Source organism: Salvelinus sp. IW2-2015, linkage group LG9 (genome assembly GCF_002910315.2).
Source record: "Salvelinus sp. IW2-2015 linkage group LG9, ASM291031v2, whole genome shotgun sequence".
Taxonomy (NCBI): domain Eukaryota; kingdom Metazoa; phylum Chordata; class Actinopteri; order Salmoniformes; family Salmonidae; genus Salvelinus; species Salvelinus sp. IW2-2015.
This window is the reverse complement of record NC_036849.1, coordinates 6,564,691-6,581,516: the sequence shown is the minus strand read 5'-3', so window position 1 is coordinate 6,581,516 and position 16,826 is coordinate 6,564,691.

Sequence of the window (16,826 nt, the reverse complement as noted above, 5' to 3'; positions counted from 1 at the left end):
GTATGAACAAGAAAAGGAACCAGCTATATTACTGTAAAGAAAAAGCATCTACTTTTAAAAATTCCCCCCTAAAATACATAATCAATAGTTTGCTCTGAGGGGAGCGACTGCATGGGGTTAGACCAAAATGACAGGGCAGGGTAAAACCAGGCCCCTGGTGAACAGGATGTTCTATGCGGTGTGGTGCTGGCCACACACCACCTCTACTTAGCTTCATACAGCCCTCTGCTGTTTCATCTGGCTGCAGGGAAAAGCCCTGCTAGGCCCCAGAGAAAACCTGTATCCTGTTACTAAACACCAGCTAAGTGACCACTGGCTCTGACCAGAGAGACTTCAGGGTAAATGACCAGGGAGCTGGGGACCTATTGACTCTCTGGGGGAAGATGAATGGGCTGACTCAGACAGACCTGGGGAAACTGAGTGCTGGTTAGATATGGATCGTGAGTTAATATTTGAGGGGGAAGGGGGAGGAGGGGGACGACAAAGAGTGGATTGACATAAGTATCTTTGGAAATATATCACATTATTCCAGGTTCAGATGAACCCACTAAATATAATATTATGTCTGTTGTTCTCACTTTCCCCCCCATTTACTGTTTTCATTCCACTCCGCTTTTACAATAAGTGCTGCTCGTAAGGTTTGCTCACCTTTTCAAACCTTAATAATTCAAAAGGCTGTAGAGCAGCACATCATTTCAAAACAGAGGTCAATAGTCACCACTCAAGAGTCTCTTCGCCCATTCCACGGTCACCTTGTGCTCACACGCCAAGGACCAGACTGCACTTCACCATTGGTTCTTTTGTTGAGGGAGACGGGAGGAAGAATCGTCCACTAGCCCACTGTTGTCTGACTGGTTCTCTCTCTGTCTTTGACATGGACTGTCATTCTCTCAACCTTTTCTGACTCGCTCTGGTTCTCTCTGTCTCTGACCTTCTCTCAACCTCTCTATCTTTTTCTTCTTCTAGCTGTTCTCTCATCTGGCCTCCCCTTAGACCTCCTTTTGATCTTCATCGCCCTGCTGTGGCTCCTCTCTGACTTTCCTCTGGCCATTATATCTGTTTTTTTTCTACCTCTCCATTGTCTCCGGCCTGGCACTATTGCAATGCCCCCAATTGGCCCATATTTGTCACTTCCTCGGCTGCTATCTGGCCCAACCTTGGATTCTCTCTGGGCTTCTCTCTGTTTTCTTTCCCTCATCTCTATTTTGCTGTCTCTTCTCTCAATCTTATCTGTTACCTTTTTGGCCCTGCATAAGCCCTTCTCACTGGCCTTGCCCTGACATTTCCTATATATTGGCTGTCTTATTCACCATCTCTCCTTGTCTGTCTCTGGCATTCATTTTGGCCGTCATATAGCCTTCCTTTCGATCTCTCTTCTCTGGCTGTTCCATGGTTCCCTCCTGGCTGGTCCAGATCACCTGGTCCAGAAACCCAGAGGTTAAAGCAGCCAGCTTGTCCTATTTGTCAGAACCACGCAGACCTGTTCTGGAGGGTTTTATACTTCATAACTCATGGTGGCATACAGCTAGACCAGCACCGGGCCTGAGAGAGAGCGACTGAAACATTATATCTTTCCCTCTTACCATCAAGAGAGGCGAGGCGGGGGCTTGTGGTGTTGTCCTAAGCCTGTGGTCAATGGCAAGTTCTTCAGCTCTTAAAGCAGCCCCCCCCCCTTCCCTCAACCCCCTCGCCCACTCCACCCTCCATCAATCGCCCACACCACCCTCATTCAACCCCCTTCTCCACACCACCCCCTCAGACCTTCATTACTCTCAGAGAAAAGTGGAGCCCTTTTACATTTAGATTTTGACCTGAGATGAGGCTTTAGAGAAGGGGGAGGAGAGAGAGAGAGAGAGAGAGAGAGAGAGAGCGAGCAAGTGAGAGGAAAACAGAAAAGACAGAAAATACAGAGAGAAAGAAAGGGAGAGAGGGAGAGAGAGAGATACAGGACTTACAGACATCTAACTCCATTTGAGCAAGGTTCAGACTAACATAGTGAGGGGGGGGGGCACCTAGGCCCAGAATTGTTTCAATCTTGCCCATTGTATTTGATAAGCAAAAGCTCTTACCGTTTGCCAGAGAGAGTCTAGCAAAAACCTGTCCCAATATGTATATGTTTTATTTAATGATAACATCTTTTCTTCCCTTTCATTGTCTGAGCAGTGAATTATCATTACATATTTTTTCTTCTCTCTCCCTCCATCGCTTGGGCTTGCATATCTGCAATCTGGGCTTGCATATGTGCGTCAGCGAGATAAGTTGACCTTTTGAAAATCTGGGCTTGCGATCAGATTGAACGGTTATTGCAATATTCCCATGTAGCAAGATTAAAAGAAAAAGGGCAGTTTGCGAATGCTTTGTGGTATTTGTACATACTTTACATGCTCATCAAATGGAGAGTTCCCTCAAGCTTTTCTCTCTTTCTTTCTTTCTTTCTTTCTTTCTTTCTTTCTTTCTTTCTTTCTTTCTTTCTTTCTTTCTTTCTCCTTCCTTCCTTCCTTCCTTCCTTCCTTCTCTCTCTCTCTCTCTCTCTCTCTCTCGCTCTCTTTCTCACCGTCCCTCCCTCCCTCTCCCTCGTTCCCCTCTCCCTCCCTCCCTCGTTCCCCTCTGTGCATGCCATTTGGTCTGGTAGAAGCGACCACATTCCAGCGGAACAAGACCAGACAATGGTACCGTGATTTACAGGAGACTATCATTTCTGAAGGGGGAAATATTTGCTCGACAGGTTGGACACATTTCACAGGGATCTCTCTTTGTGTCTCAGTCTCTGTACTGTAAACTTATGGATGTGTCCAAAATGGCAGGATATTCCTTATATAGTGCACTACTTTTGACCCGAGCCGTCCACTCTTACAAAAAAGGGTTCCAAAAGGGTTCTTCGTCTGTCCCCATAGAATAACCCTTTTGGATCCAGGTAGGACCCTTTTTGGTTCCAGGTAGAACCCTTTTTCGTTCCATGTACTGTAGAACCCTCTGTGGAAAAGTTTTTACACGGAACCCAAAACGGGTCTTCCTTGAACCAAAAGCATTCTACCTGGAACCAAAAAGGGTTCTTCAAAGGGTTCTCCTAACCCTTTTAGATTCTAGATAACCACTTTCTTTCTAAGCGTGCATGGGCAGTGTTCAAAAGGAGTGCACTACAAAAGGGAATATGGTGCAATTTGGGACACAGTTTATGTCTTCATGTTGGTTGAGTACAAACCATTTCCGGTGCTACTAAAGGATTAATAAATAAGCTATATACTGTAATGCTTGAGAGACTCTTCTGCTATTTAAAGTGCCTACAAACATTCGCAAGTACTCATTCAATTGTTGCTAGTGGCTGCACTAACATTGCACAAGTTGCTTTTGTTTACATTGTGAACATTGTCAATGTAGCTAGCAAGCTAGAGTTTCTGCAAGCTAGCTTACTGACTTCATGAAGTAAAATAACCAGTGGTCTATAGTCGAGGCTATACGCAACCAAAATCAACATTATTTCCGATTATTTCCGATTCAGAAGATAGAATGAACAGGTGCGTCAGCCATAGAGAATTGAAGCGCGGCGATCCTTGAGCTTGGACACTGCCGTTGAATGTGACACAAAGCAAGCACACATGAGCAGTATAGCAGCTTTCATTGATTTCAAAGGAAGTATTCTCTCAATGGCTGATGGCAATGCCGGATGGCTATAGTGTAGCAGGGCCGTTAGCCAAGTGTCTTTCAGAAGACACCTTCACTGGCTAATGTCATAGACAACATGTAATGGCATAACACAACACATTCGATAAAGTGGAACAACACTCTCACTCACGGTTGCACAAAAAGAGCTGTGCTCAAACTACGCCCCAAAATATTCTAATGATAACACTTTGTTTTTACTGCAAACAACCATTAAAGGGCTCAAAGGGTTCTTTGGGTCAGTATGGTTCCACATAGAACCATCACCCTTCCCAAAGAACCCTTGAGGAACCCTCATTGTTTCGTGTGTACACCACAAAGAGAAAGTACAGTTAATCAACCTTGAAGTATTGTCTGAGTATGAGGACGGATGACCTTCTGAAGATTGTATTCACTTAAAACACACATGTCAATTATCCTATGAACAAACAACATGTTTTTATGAACCAGAAGTACATTGAAAGAGCTTACACAATCCCGGGCCTGATGCACAGTTCACTCCTGAGACACAGTACAGTCTCTTGTACACAGAGTCCTGGGCATGTGAGGAGTTAACGCTGCAGCATCATGCCTGGCAGTGTGCAATATTAGGATCGGAATTATCTGACCTACCCACGTCCATATCTGACAGGCATTCTATTCAAAACAGGCCACAAAAAAAGAGAGGAAGACAGAAAGAGAGAGAGAGAGCGAGAGTGAAAGAGAGAGGTCAGAGCAACAGCCCAGATATTGGAAAGGAGGTTTACTCAAGTGCATCATTAGCCTCGCTAATAAAAGGCATCCCCCTGTCCACACCTCGCCTCCCTCTCTCTCATCCCTCCATCCCTCTATTAATATTCAGCCAGGCTGGCTGGCTGGGCTGCGACCTCCTTAGGAGACGTTTCCATGAGTCAGACCATCCCACAACGCACCGGGGTTCTGATCTTTCTCACGTAATTAGGGTGATAAATAGGCCTCCCTCCTCTACTCATTCTCTCCCTTTCTCCTTCTCTCTCTCTCTCTCTTGCTTACTTCTCCTTTCAGTGCTGTGATCTACCTTTTTGAATCATTATATGATCATGAAATTTGACACATGCTTATATATATATATATATATATATATATATATATATATATACAGTACCAGTACCAGACACACCTACTCATTCATGGGTTTTTCTTTATTTTTACTATTTTCTACATTGTAGAATAACATATATGGAATTATGTAGTAACCAAAAAACAGTGTTAATAAAAATCTAAATCTATCTTAGAGTATGCAAAGCTGTCATCAAGGGAAAGGGTGGCCACTTTGAAGAATCTCAAATATTTGATTTGTTTAACACTTTTTTGGTTACTATATGATTCCATATGTGTTATTTCATAGTTGTGATGTCTTCACTATTGTTCTACAATGTAGAAAATAGTAAAAAATAAAGAAAAACCCTGGAATGAGTAGGTGTGTCCAAACTTTTGACTGGTGCATTCGGGAAAGTATTGAGACCCCTTGACTTTTTTCATATTTTGTTGATTAAATAAAAAAATCCTCATCAATCTACACACAATACCCCATAATGACAATGACAGGTTTTCAGACATTTTTGCAAATGTATTCAAAATAAAAAACAGAAATACTGTTCAGACCCTTTGCTATGAGACTCAAAATTGAGCTCAAAGAATGCGAGAAACCAAAATACAGGTGTGCCAAGCTTTTAGCATCATACCCAAGAAGACTCAAGGCTGTAGTCGCTGTCAAAGGTACTTCAACAAAGTACTGAGTAAAGGGTCTGAATACTTATGTAAATGTGATATTTCCATTTTTTATTACAAATTAGCAAAAATGTATAAAACCTGTTTTTGCTTTGTCATTATGGGGTACTGTGTGTAGATTGCTGAGGAAAAACAAACAAAAAAATCAATTTTAGAATAAGGCTGTAACGTAACAAAATGTGTAAAAAGTCAAGTGGTCTGAATACTCTCCGAAGGCACTGTATATATATCTTTCGGTATATAGTTTTTGTTTAAAATTAGTATTTAATTGTTGTAATTATTAGACAGTAGGTACCATATTCTTCTTGTGACTAAGTATTATTTGTTTGTTTTAATTTTTACATTTGGACACTCTTGAAAATGAAATTCTGAAGAGGTTTCAATCTGCAAAATGTCAAAATTTGTTTATTACGTCATGTTTTTTATTTATTTTTTATAAAAGAGCCAAATTGTTGGGATAGTGTAATGAGACCCCTGAAATCTGGAATTCTGCTCTCATCAAGTGTAGACATGTTTAATTATGACTTTATTCCATAACCTGATCTCTCTGCACGCCACAGCATTGTTTTTGGCAAGTGTATGATGGTGTGTGTGTGTGTGTGTGTGTGTGTGTGTGTGTGTGTGTGTGTGTGTGTGTGTGTGTGTGTGTGTGGTATTATCGCCTGAGACGTTTCAAACTCATGTGTTAGACATGCAAAAGAAGTGGTATTATGATTTGCATGCATAGTAGTAAATCCTACAAGCCATGTCCCTGAGAGAACTGTGTATCTGCCAGATAGAGAGACAGGGAGGGAGGGAGAGAGAGATAGTGTACAAAAGGTTTCCGTCTCTCAAGCTGTTCTCACTCTAGATGTGAGTTCACTCCTTGCTCCTTCTAGTCATGCTCCTGGTGCATGTTTGGACTAGTTCTCAGTCATGGTCAAGTAGTCAAGAATAATACAGTGCTTTAGCCCTCCACTACAGGTAGAGACACAGAGACAGAGAGAGAGGGGGTGACAGAGAGACAGAGAGAGAGATACAGAGACAGCGAGAAAGAGAAACACAGAGACAGAGAGACACACAGACAGAGGGAGACAGAGAGACAGAGACAGAGAGACAGAGACAGACAGAGACAAATATAACATCTACATGGACAGGGAGGATTTCATAGCATTATTGTTGCATTTGTCTTTGTCCTCTACTAGTTGTCCTGGAAGTTACTCTAAGAGGTTTTTGTTCCTCGGCAGCTCTCTTTTTGGGAAGCCACACATCCTCCGAGGCAGATCTGATATCGCTGTCTGAGTGGTGGATAACATCTAGGAGCAGTATGTCTGTCTGTACCAAGCCCTTCCCTCCCTGGGGTGGAACTGCCTGCCTGCCAGTGCCAAACTCAGCATTAAAATATGATTTTGATGGCCATTATTAAGATAATGATCTTGTGCATCTGGCAGCAGATTACATTGATAGCACGGAACGCTAGGGCTGCATCCCAAACGGCACCCTATTCCCTATGTAGTGCACTACTTTTGACCAGAAAAAGTAGGGCACTATATGAGGAATAGGGTGCCATTTGCGATGCACCCTGGGAACAACTGTCCTTTCTAGTGACTCTCCACACATTCAAAGTGTCTGATTAAAAGAGTTGCTCTTGCCCAGGCAAGTGTTATGATCCGGCGGGCATGGTTGTATTCCAAGTGGTACTCTGTTCTCTATATAGTGTACTACTTTTGACCAGGGCCCATAGGGTTTGGTCAAAAGTAGTGCACTATGTAGGGAATACAGTGCCATTTGCAGACCCAGCACCTGGATAAAGTGACTAAGGGGGCAGCTGAAATCAGCGAGGGGGCTACATCAGCAAGGGGGTTCTTGCTTTGGAATTATATTGAATTCTGCTTATATCACGCTATACCACAATAAACATGAAGTTCAAGTGCAGAGACACCGAGATCATTGAGTACTTTTGAAGTGAAAGGTTGGGAGAAATCTGTACCCGATCTCAGCTCCCCTGTATCCTGTGCTTGACTTGGCCCGGAGCTGTCCAGAGATTGCGCAGATTGAAAATGCGTCTGCCTGAATGTGCATGATGCGTGATTCCAAGTTGTCAAATGAGGGGTTATAAGGTCATTAAAAACAAAGCAATTCATGAAGGCACATTTTTAAATATTATCAATCACTTACAAATCTACATGATAGACATGATCAGAATGACGCTTCAGTGTGTGTATGTGTGTGCTTCGTATGTGCTAGTGCTGGGTGGGCTGTTGCTGAGTGGGCCGTTGCTGAGTGGGCCGTTGCCCAAAGAGAGAGAGCACAATATTTCAGCAGCAGGTATAAAAGAATGACAGACTAACTAGATAGCCAACTCCAAACATAACTCGCTAGTTAACTAAGCATTCAAGTTGTTGTTGCCTTTCCACCGGTACTGTAGACAGCCTAAATAAATCTGCACCTTTGGGAAGCTGGGATTCCCCTCTATTAAACACTAGCCATGTCATTGCATAATTGACAAAGAACTTGCTGTGCATAGATGTCCCCTGAAACATTAATATTAGAGCCTTAAATATAAACATGTCTAGTTAGATACCTTGCTTTGAAAAGCCTACCTTATCCATTTCATCCCTGATTCATTTTTATAAAGACAAAAGTATTTGTTTGTAATATTTTGGTGGCAACCATCCTCCAGGATAGCTACTGGTCTAACCACATTGTAGCCGAAACATTAGCTGCTCAACAGGAACTTGATGAGCAGACTTGGGTGTTTCAGGGCTGTATAAAAAGCAACGCCTGCACATCCAGGAGATCTCCAGATGGAGGGTACACCACATGATCATAACATGTGACTAACAGTGTAGTTCTACTATGTGTGCGTGTGTGTGTGTGTGTGTGTGTGTGTGTGTGTGTGTGTGGGGGGGGGGGTTAAATGCCTTGATCAAGGACACAGCAGTAGGAGATGGTAGGCTTACATGGGATCAGACACAGCAGCCTTCCAGTGTCAATAATGCTTACTTTCTCTTGTAGGCTATAATACTAGTCATGAAAATGTTGTTAAAAGTCATGGAGAAGTCATGGAAATGTGTATGAACCCTTAACAGTGAATAATCAGAAGTCTTTATAGCATAATGTCATTTGTGAATTTCGGTGAACATAGTCTAATGGGACGATTTGGAAAAAGACAGCTCCTGCAATTCTTTCATTCAGTTAATTAAGCACTGGCTGTATTCAGCGTAAATGAAGGTCCTTCTAGCAGTCTTAAGGACCAAGATTGAGAGGCAAAGGTTGAGAGCCATGCATCCTCCGAAACACGACCCTGCCAAGCCGCACTGCATCTTGACACACTGCTCGCTTAACCCGTAAGCCAGCTGCACCAATGTGTTGGAGGAAAAACCATCCAGCTGGCGACTGAAGTCAGCTTGCAGGCACCCAGCCCACCACAAGGAGTCGCTAGAGTGCGATGGGACAAGGAAATCCAGGCTGGCCAAACCCTCCCCTAACCCAGACAATGCTGGGATAATTGTGCGTCACCTCATGTGTCTCCCGGTCACGGCCGGCTGTGACACAGCCCGGATCTGTAGTTACACCTCAAGCACTGCGATGCAGTGCCTTAGACCACTGCGCCACTTGCTAGGCCCTTGCAAAACCTGTCTCAATAACCAATACAGCACAGGTGTGGTCTACCAGGCTCAGATACAGCCTCCCCTTGAGTTACCCAAAAAGTGGACTAACAAGAACATCCCCAAACGGGAACTTAAATACATTTTGGCCACACCTATTCTTGGTGCTCAGGCTATGTATACCTATACACACTAAAGCGGGCATGTTCACACAACATTAAAGATTATGAACAGTCAAAATCCTGTTTTTCATGAAATTTGATGAATTTTGGATGAAACCAGATCAAAGTATGATGACCAAAGTATGAAAAATCATTGTTGCTTCTACATTGGTAAAGTTTGATCATGAAGTTACTGGTCCCCTCCCCCATGTCAAATACTTGGATTCAGAAGACGGGAATATAAAGGGGATAGGCTGACATCACCCTAGCTCTCATTTTAACACACCGATGGTAGCATGATGTTTTCTTACCTAATTTAAATAAGTATCGCCTTGTAATCAATATCAAAGAAGGCATGTTTTTTTTAATTGAACCTTTATTTAACCAGGTAGGCTAGTTGAGAACAAGTTCTCATTTACAACTGCGACCTGGCCAAGATAAAGCAAAGCAGTGCGACACAAACAACAACACAGAGTTTCACATGGAATAAACAAACATACAGTCAATAACACAATAGAAAACGTCTATATACAGTGTGTGCAAATGAGGTAAGATAAGGGAGGTAAGGCAATACATAGGCCATAGTGGCGAAATAATTACAATTTAGCAATTGAACACTGGAGTGATAGATGTGCAGAAGATTCATGTGAAAGTAAAGATACTGGGGTGCAAATGAGCAAAAATAAATAACTAAATAACAGTATGGGGATGAGGTAGTTGGATGGGCTATTTACAGATGTGCTATGTACAGGTGCAGTGATCTGTGAGCTTCTCTGACAGCTGGTGCTTGAAGTTAGTGAGGGAGATATGAGTCTCCAGCTTCAGTGATTTTTGCAATTTGTTCCAGTAATTGGCAGCAGAGAACTGGAAGGAAAGGCAGCCAAAGTAGGAATTGGCTTTGGGGGTGACCAGTGAAATATACCTGCTGGAGCGCGTGCTACGGGTGGGTGCTGCTATGGTGACCAGTGAAGTGAGATAAGGCGGGGCTTTATCTAGAAAATACTTATAGATGACCTGGAGCCAGTGGGTTTGGTGACGAATATGAAGCGAGGCCAACCAACGAGAGCATACAGGTCGCAGTGAAGGGTAGTATATGGGGCTTTGGTGACAGAACGGATGGAACTGTGATAGACTGCATCCAATTTGCTGAGTAGAGTGTTGGAGGCTACTTTGTAAATTACATCGCTGAAGTCAAGGATCGGTAGGATAGTCAGTTTTACGAGGGTATGTTTGGCAGCATGAGTGAAGGATGCTTTGTTGCGAAATAGTAAGCCGATTCTAGATTTAATTTTGGATTGGAGATGCTTAATGTGAGTCTGGAAGGAGAGTTTACAGTCTAACCAGACACCTAGGTATTGTGTATTTTGTGCTTGTCCACAAGTCAGTTTGTGTAGGGGCGTGGTTTATATAGCTAAATTGCTACTCTACCGGTGCCAAAATTCTACTGCAGGGTGTCAGTAAATACTATTAAAAGTTTCACTATTTATCTACAGCAAAGATACTTATATGTCTCCCCTTTCATCTGTGTCTGGTGTTAGCTAGTTACTGGATAACTACTGTAGGTCTTCAGCTAGCATGGAACAAAAGGATGAGAAGGGTCGTTCAAAACTCTGATGCAGTTGTCATGTCAACACATCCGTCAGTGTTGCGTGAACCACATCACAAGAGACATGCTAAAGAGACATGCTAAATGTATGCAATTTCAATACTGTTTGAGTTGGTTTGTTTATCACCAAAAAGCTTGAGGTGATTTTACTGCAACACTGCTCACTGCATCCAAGTTTCTTGACATACAGATGAAGTCGGAAGTTTACATACACTTAGGTTGGAGTCATTAAAACTCATTTTTCAACCACTCCACAAATGTCTTGTTAACACACTATAGTTTTGGCAAGTCGGCTAGGACATCTACTTTGTGCATGACAAGTAATTTTTCCAACAATTATTTACAGACAGATTATTTCACTTATAATCCACTGTATCACAATTCCAGTGGGTCAGAAGTTTACATACACTAACTTGACTGTGCCTTTAAACAGCTTGGAAAATTCCAGAAAATTATTTCATGACTTTAGAAGCTTCTGATAGGCTTATTGACCTAATTTGAGTCAATTGGAGGTGTACCTGTTGATGTATTTCAAGGCCTACCTTCAAACTCCTTGCCTCTTTGCTTAACATCATGGGGAAATCAAAAGAAATCAGCCAAAACAATAGTATGCAAGTATAAACACCATGTGACCAGGCAGCAATCATACCGTTCAGGAAGGAGACGCGTTCTGTCTCCTAGAGATGAGCGTACTTTGGTGCGAAAAGTGCAAATCAATCCCAGAACAACAGCAAAGGACCTTGTGAAGATGCAGGAGGAAACAGGTACAAAAGTATTTTTATCCACAGTAAAACAAGTCCTATATCGACATAACCTGAAAGGCCGTTCAGCAAGGAAGACGTCACTGCTCCAAAATCGCCATAAAAATGCCAGAATATGGTTTGCAACTGCACATTGGGACAAAGATCGTACTTTTTGGAGAAATGTCCTCTGGTCTGAAGAAACAAAAATAGAACTGTTTGGCCATAATAACCATCATTATGTTTGGAGGAAAAGGGGGACGCTTGCAAGCCGAAGAACACAATCCTAACCGTGAATCATGGGGTGGCAACATCATGTTGTGGGGGTGCTTTTCTGCAGGAGGGACTGGTCCACTTCACAAAATAGATGGCATCATGAGGCAGGAAAATGATGTGCATGCATTGAAGCAACATCTCAAGACATCAGTCAAGAAGTTAAAGCTTGGTCACAAATGGGTCTTCCAAATGGACAATGATCCCAAGCATACTTCCAAAGGTGTGGCAAAATAGCTTAAGGACAACAAAGTCAAAGTATTGGAGTGGCCATCACAAAGCCCTGACCTCAATCCCATAGAAAATGTGTGGGCAGAACTAAAAAAGCGTGTGCGAGCAAGGAGGCCTACAAACCTGACTCAGTTACACCAGCTCTGTCAGGAGGAATGGGCCAGAATTCACCCAACTTATTGTGGGAAGCTTGTGGAAGACTACCCGAAACGTTTTACCCATGTTAAACAATTTAAAGGCAATGCTACCAAATACTAATTGAGTGTATGTAAACTTCTGACCCACTGGGAATGAAATTAATCATTCTCTCTACTATTATTCTGACATTTCACATTCTTAAAATTAAGTGGTTATCCTAACTGACCTAAGACAGGGAATTTTTACTAGGATTCAATGTCAGGAATTGTGAAAAACCGAGTTTAAATGTATTTGGCTAAGGTGTATGTGTTACGTACATTGTTGGATGAATGAGACCAAGGCGCAGGGTGGTAAGCGTACATCTTTCTTTATTAGATGAACACCAAAAAAACAACAAAAGGATAAACGAACGTAACGTTCTACAGGCTACACAGTAACTGTACAAAAAACAAGATCCCACAACCTAAGGTGGGAAAAAAGGCTGCCTAAGTATGATACCCAATCAGAGACAACGATAGACAGCTGCCTCTGATTGGAAACCATACCCGGCCAACAAAGAAATAGAAAAACTAGAATGCCCACCCAAATCACACCCCAACCTAACCAAATAGAGAAATAAAAAGGCTCTCTAAGGTCAGGGCGTGATAGTATGTAAACCTTCGACTTCAGCTGTATGTGTTTGAAAGAGCTGTTAGTCTAGGTGAGCTCATGAATTTAAGCTTCCTGCCCACTCAGCCTGTCTTTTCAAATTTCCTGGTAGTTAGCCATGAGAGAAATAAAAAATTATATATCCCCAAAAATATTATGGGTGGTATTTGAATCACTCAAAAGGCTATTTTACAGGGGAATCAGAATGACGTTTCGGGACCTTTAACCGGACTCATGCTCTCCAGGCAAAGACAATGAAGAATTTGAAACTGGTAAATGTAATTAAATAAACCAAAAGTTTGTGAGCAGTTTGGGAGATCTCCAAACAACGTTTCCACTTGGAGAATGAGAATGGTATGAATGTATATTGTATTTAATGAATTATCAAAATGTCCATAACCAAACATCCTAAATTATTATGGGAATATGTTGGGATTAACAGTAAATTCACTGATGAACATATATTTCATGGGGCATTAATAAACACTGACAAACAATTGACACAATTGACACATGTGCAAAAGTCCCCTTATTCTGGTCTCGACATTTTAAAAAGCGCTCGAGACGCTTTCCTCACACATGAGCAGGAATCACAAACATTCTCAGGACGTAGCAGTGGTCATTTTCCCTCCAACTGATAACATTATGGTTCAGTATTTCTAACCATCCCCTTTAAAGAATGGCACATTCCAAACGAGCACCGGGTACATGATACATATTGACCAACATGGTGTGTCCATTTGGTGAATAAAGATTGGAGGGAGCAAATAAAGGAACATCATAGCAGTTGCCCCGAGGCAGATGAACACTTTGACCAGGCCCTAAACACTGTCCACTAACCTTTTGGCGATGCTGGGGCACACACTTCCCCGTATGGGCCTTTGTTGAAGCAGGTAAGGGAGCATTCTCTCCTGAACAATGCACAGTGGACACTGTGGTTATCTCCAGACCCCCCAGCAGAGACACAACTACCATGCCACACCCTGGAACATTTTGCGGCACAGTCATTTTCTCTCCAAGCCCTGCGAAAGGATCAGAGCACACCCTCTCTCGTCTCCGGGCTTTGAAGAGAGTTCGGTCATAATCAATTAAGAGTCAGTCAATGTCGGGATGAAAACCTCACACACCCCATCATAGGGCAGACACTCCTGCAGAGCGCCTCCCAAAGGAACAGCAGAGGAGTTTGGCCTCCAACACGGCGTCCTCACCATGGCCCAAACTGGTAAACTTGACCCCACCCTTATAAATCTAAATAAAATATTACAGGTGGAGGAGTATCACGTTATTCACTTATTGTGCCACAGAGATGAAGTGCTTTTTTTCTCGCTTTTTACGGAAAACCAAAAGAGTCATAACCACTCCAGTGGCTTTCCATAACCCCCCTAAACACACCGCCGTGCACTCTGTCCATTGTGCTGACACAGCGCAGAGGAGATACCAATTTTTTGGTGCCAAACTGTCACTCAATCCTTTTACAAAAAACTAAAACTCAGGGGGCATAGGTTTAAACTGAGGGTGCTAAGCCCCCTTTAGCCCCCTCGTGGAACCGGGTACCGTCATTGGTACACAACCCATGTGTAGCCACAGCTAACATCCATGCATGTCACAATAGTTATTTGTGCATTCAATGTGATGCGTTTCACAGAAGTATAAGTAATATAGTGTAATAGGAGATCACATAACATAGTCACACACAAACATATTAACAATATGATATAAGAACAATAGCTAATAGAATTATATCTGTTCCAGATTACTTCTCCGAGCTGACTGTTCCTAGGCGTATCACGTGGAAAAGGCACGTTACTTAGCAATTTCGTCACTTGAAAACGGGCGCACTGGCATTTTCCAGCGCTACGCCAGGTTCGGCAATTTACCTGTCGAACATCAGCTCGACCTGTCGAACATCAGCTTGACCTGAAGTGGCAGGGTTGGCAATATTTGAGGTGTGTCCTTAAAAACAAGCGCAAAAGTGACAATTTCATGCAGCGCTACTGGGAAGTTTTAAGACCCACCAAAAGCAGGTCTTAACGGTAACGCAGTTGGTAATGGCATGAATTTGGAGAGCAGAAGCGCAGCCTATCCAGCCATGACGCACAGTGCCCACGGAACGCGAGATGTGCATTCCGTTGCCTGTGAATCTCGTATTTAGAAACATTAAAAAACGATTGGTTTCCCCCCATTCCGTTTCATTTGATTAAAAACCAAGCATAACCTACCCTCCCCTTAATCAAGGCTGGATTAGCGGCTTCACATAGGTGCACCTTTTCATTCTGGCCGTGCATTAGCAATTTAGACATATTGTCATTGTTTTAAAAAACATATATTTCCCTGTGTTATTAAACTCTTTATGACAATGCATGACATATATCCTAATGCCTTTCTTTGAGGGATTAGTTCAACCGTAATGCAGTGGTCTGAAACGCCTGGTTTACTGAACGTACAATTGTAAGGTAACCAGCTCCAATAGGATTGTGAGTTTATTCAAAATGTGGGCATAAAGCTGAACCAACACATGGTGTGGCCTTCCAAAGGCAAACATGAATTTGTAATTTTAAGCTTTTTCAAATTCAGCTCACTTCGAGCAGAGTTTTGTTGAGTGAACAAACTTGAACACATTAGCTCAAATTCTTGTCCATTTTAAGTCCACTCAACTCACACTGATTAAAGAACTGAACTTCCTGATTTGGCCTTGTTTTGAAGCTTGGTAATTAAGAAATGCTAGAGGCCATGACTGAAGCAATACGAGAGTTGTCTTGGGTGTGCGGTTTGATGTGGGTGTTTCTTGGGTGTTTCTTTGCCATTCAATCACATCAAACTATAGCAGTAGTGAGTACAGACAGGTAAGCTAAGCTAACTTTGCTATGGAGAGAACAACGCTTTGAAGTTGAGGACTTCTCCCTTTGACTGACTCGCCATCTCAAGTTTGTCAGCTAATTCAGTTCTGTTTAGTCAAGCTGAAAGCCGCTAGCTAGCATAGCTTGAGGATAGCTGCAGCTGGCTAGACTAGCGGATATTTATCTGTCAAACCAGTTATGGCAAGATATCATGAGCCAGTGTCTGTAATGGGTTTCATAAGACACCTGTTCTGCAACACTTTGCTATGAAAGTAGCTTACAACTTATTTTCAAAGTTTCATTACCTCATGTAAAGACATGTTACCGTAGAAACAGTATCGACTGCGAGTTGAAAACACAATATTCTATAACCGGCTAGTTGTCTCGTCTCGTTTCTCCTTATGTCCATTGTTAGATCTTTCCCGGGGGACAAATTCCAGAACTACTAATATCCCTACAGGTGTTGGATACAATGTTGACATTGCACAAACATTGCCCAGCTTGAATGTAGATACATTGATCAACTAAAAATTGATGTGTGTTTGTGTTACAAAGACAAAACATTTTATGCTGTAAATATCATGTTTATGTGCTTATAAGTATGCCTACACTTAACTAGAAAATACAAATCATTTGCGAGTAGAGTACAATTCCAGCTGTCTAACCAGAACAAGAAGGAGGTTATATTTGTCTATATGGCCAAATCTAAGGATTTGGCTGTCTAAACACACACTAACATGCACAGCTCTCTGGGTGATGTTCTGTCTTCAAGTCTCCAGTGGGTGATAAAGTCCCTTCCATCTATGTTATGTATTACAGGTTATGGACAGGTGCAGTCAGTTGTCAGGACGGGTGGAGTGCATGACACTCCATCCTGGAAATGACAGGGTTTGCTTCAATCCAGGCAGAGTTCAATAACTACAGGCAGATGTGAGATGCAGGAGGATGGCACTCTTCTTATACCACTCTGTAGGCTTCTCCAGGAGGAAGCTTTGCATCGGTCAGTAGCCCACAGAGTAATATGAGAAGAGTGCAATTGCTGGACTTATGTAGATATCAAAACACTTTGTTTGGCCTAATGTTCAAGTGCAACAGCTCCACGTACAATAAACCATACTTCACATAATACTGTAGAACCAGTGTTCTGCTAATATAACAATGTGCAAATATTATACTTCCCATGTATGGTGTCC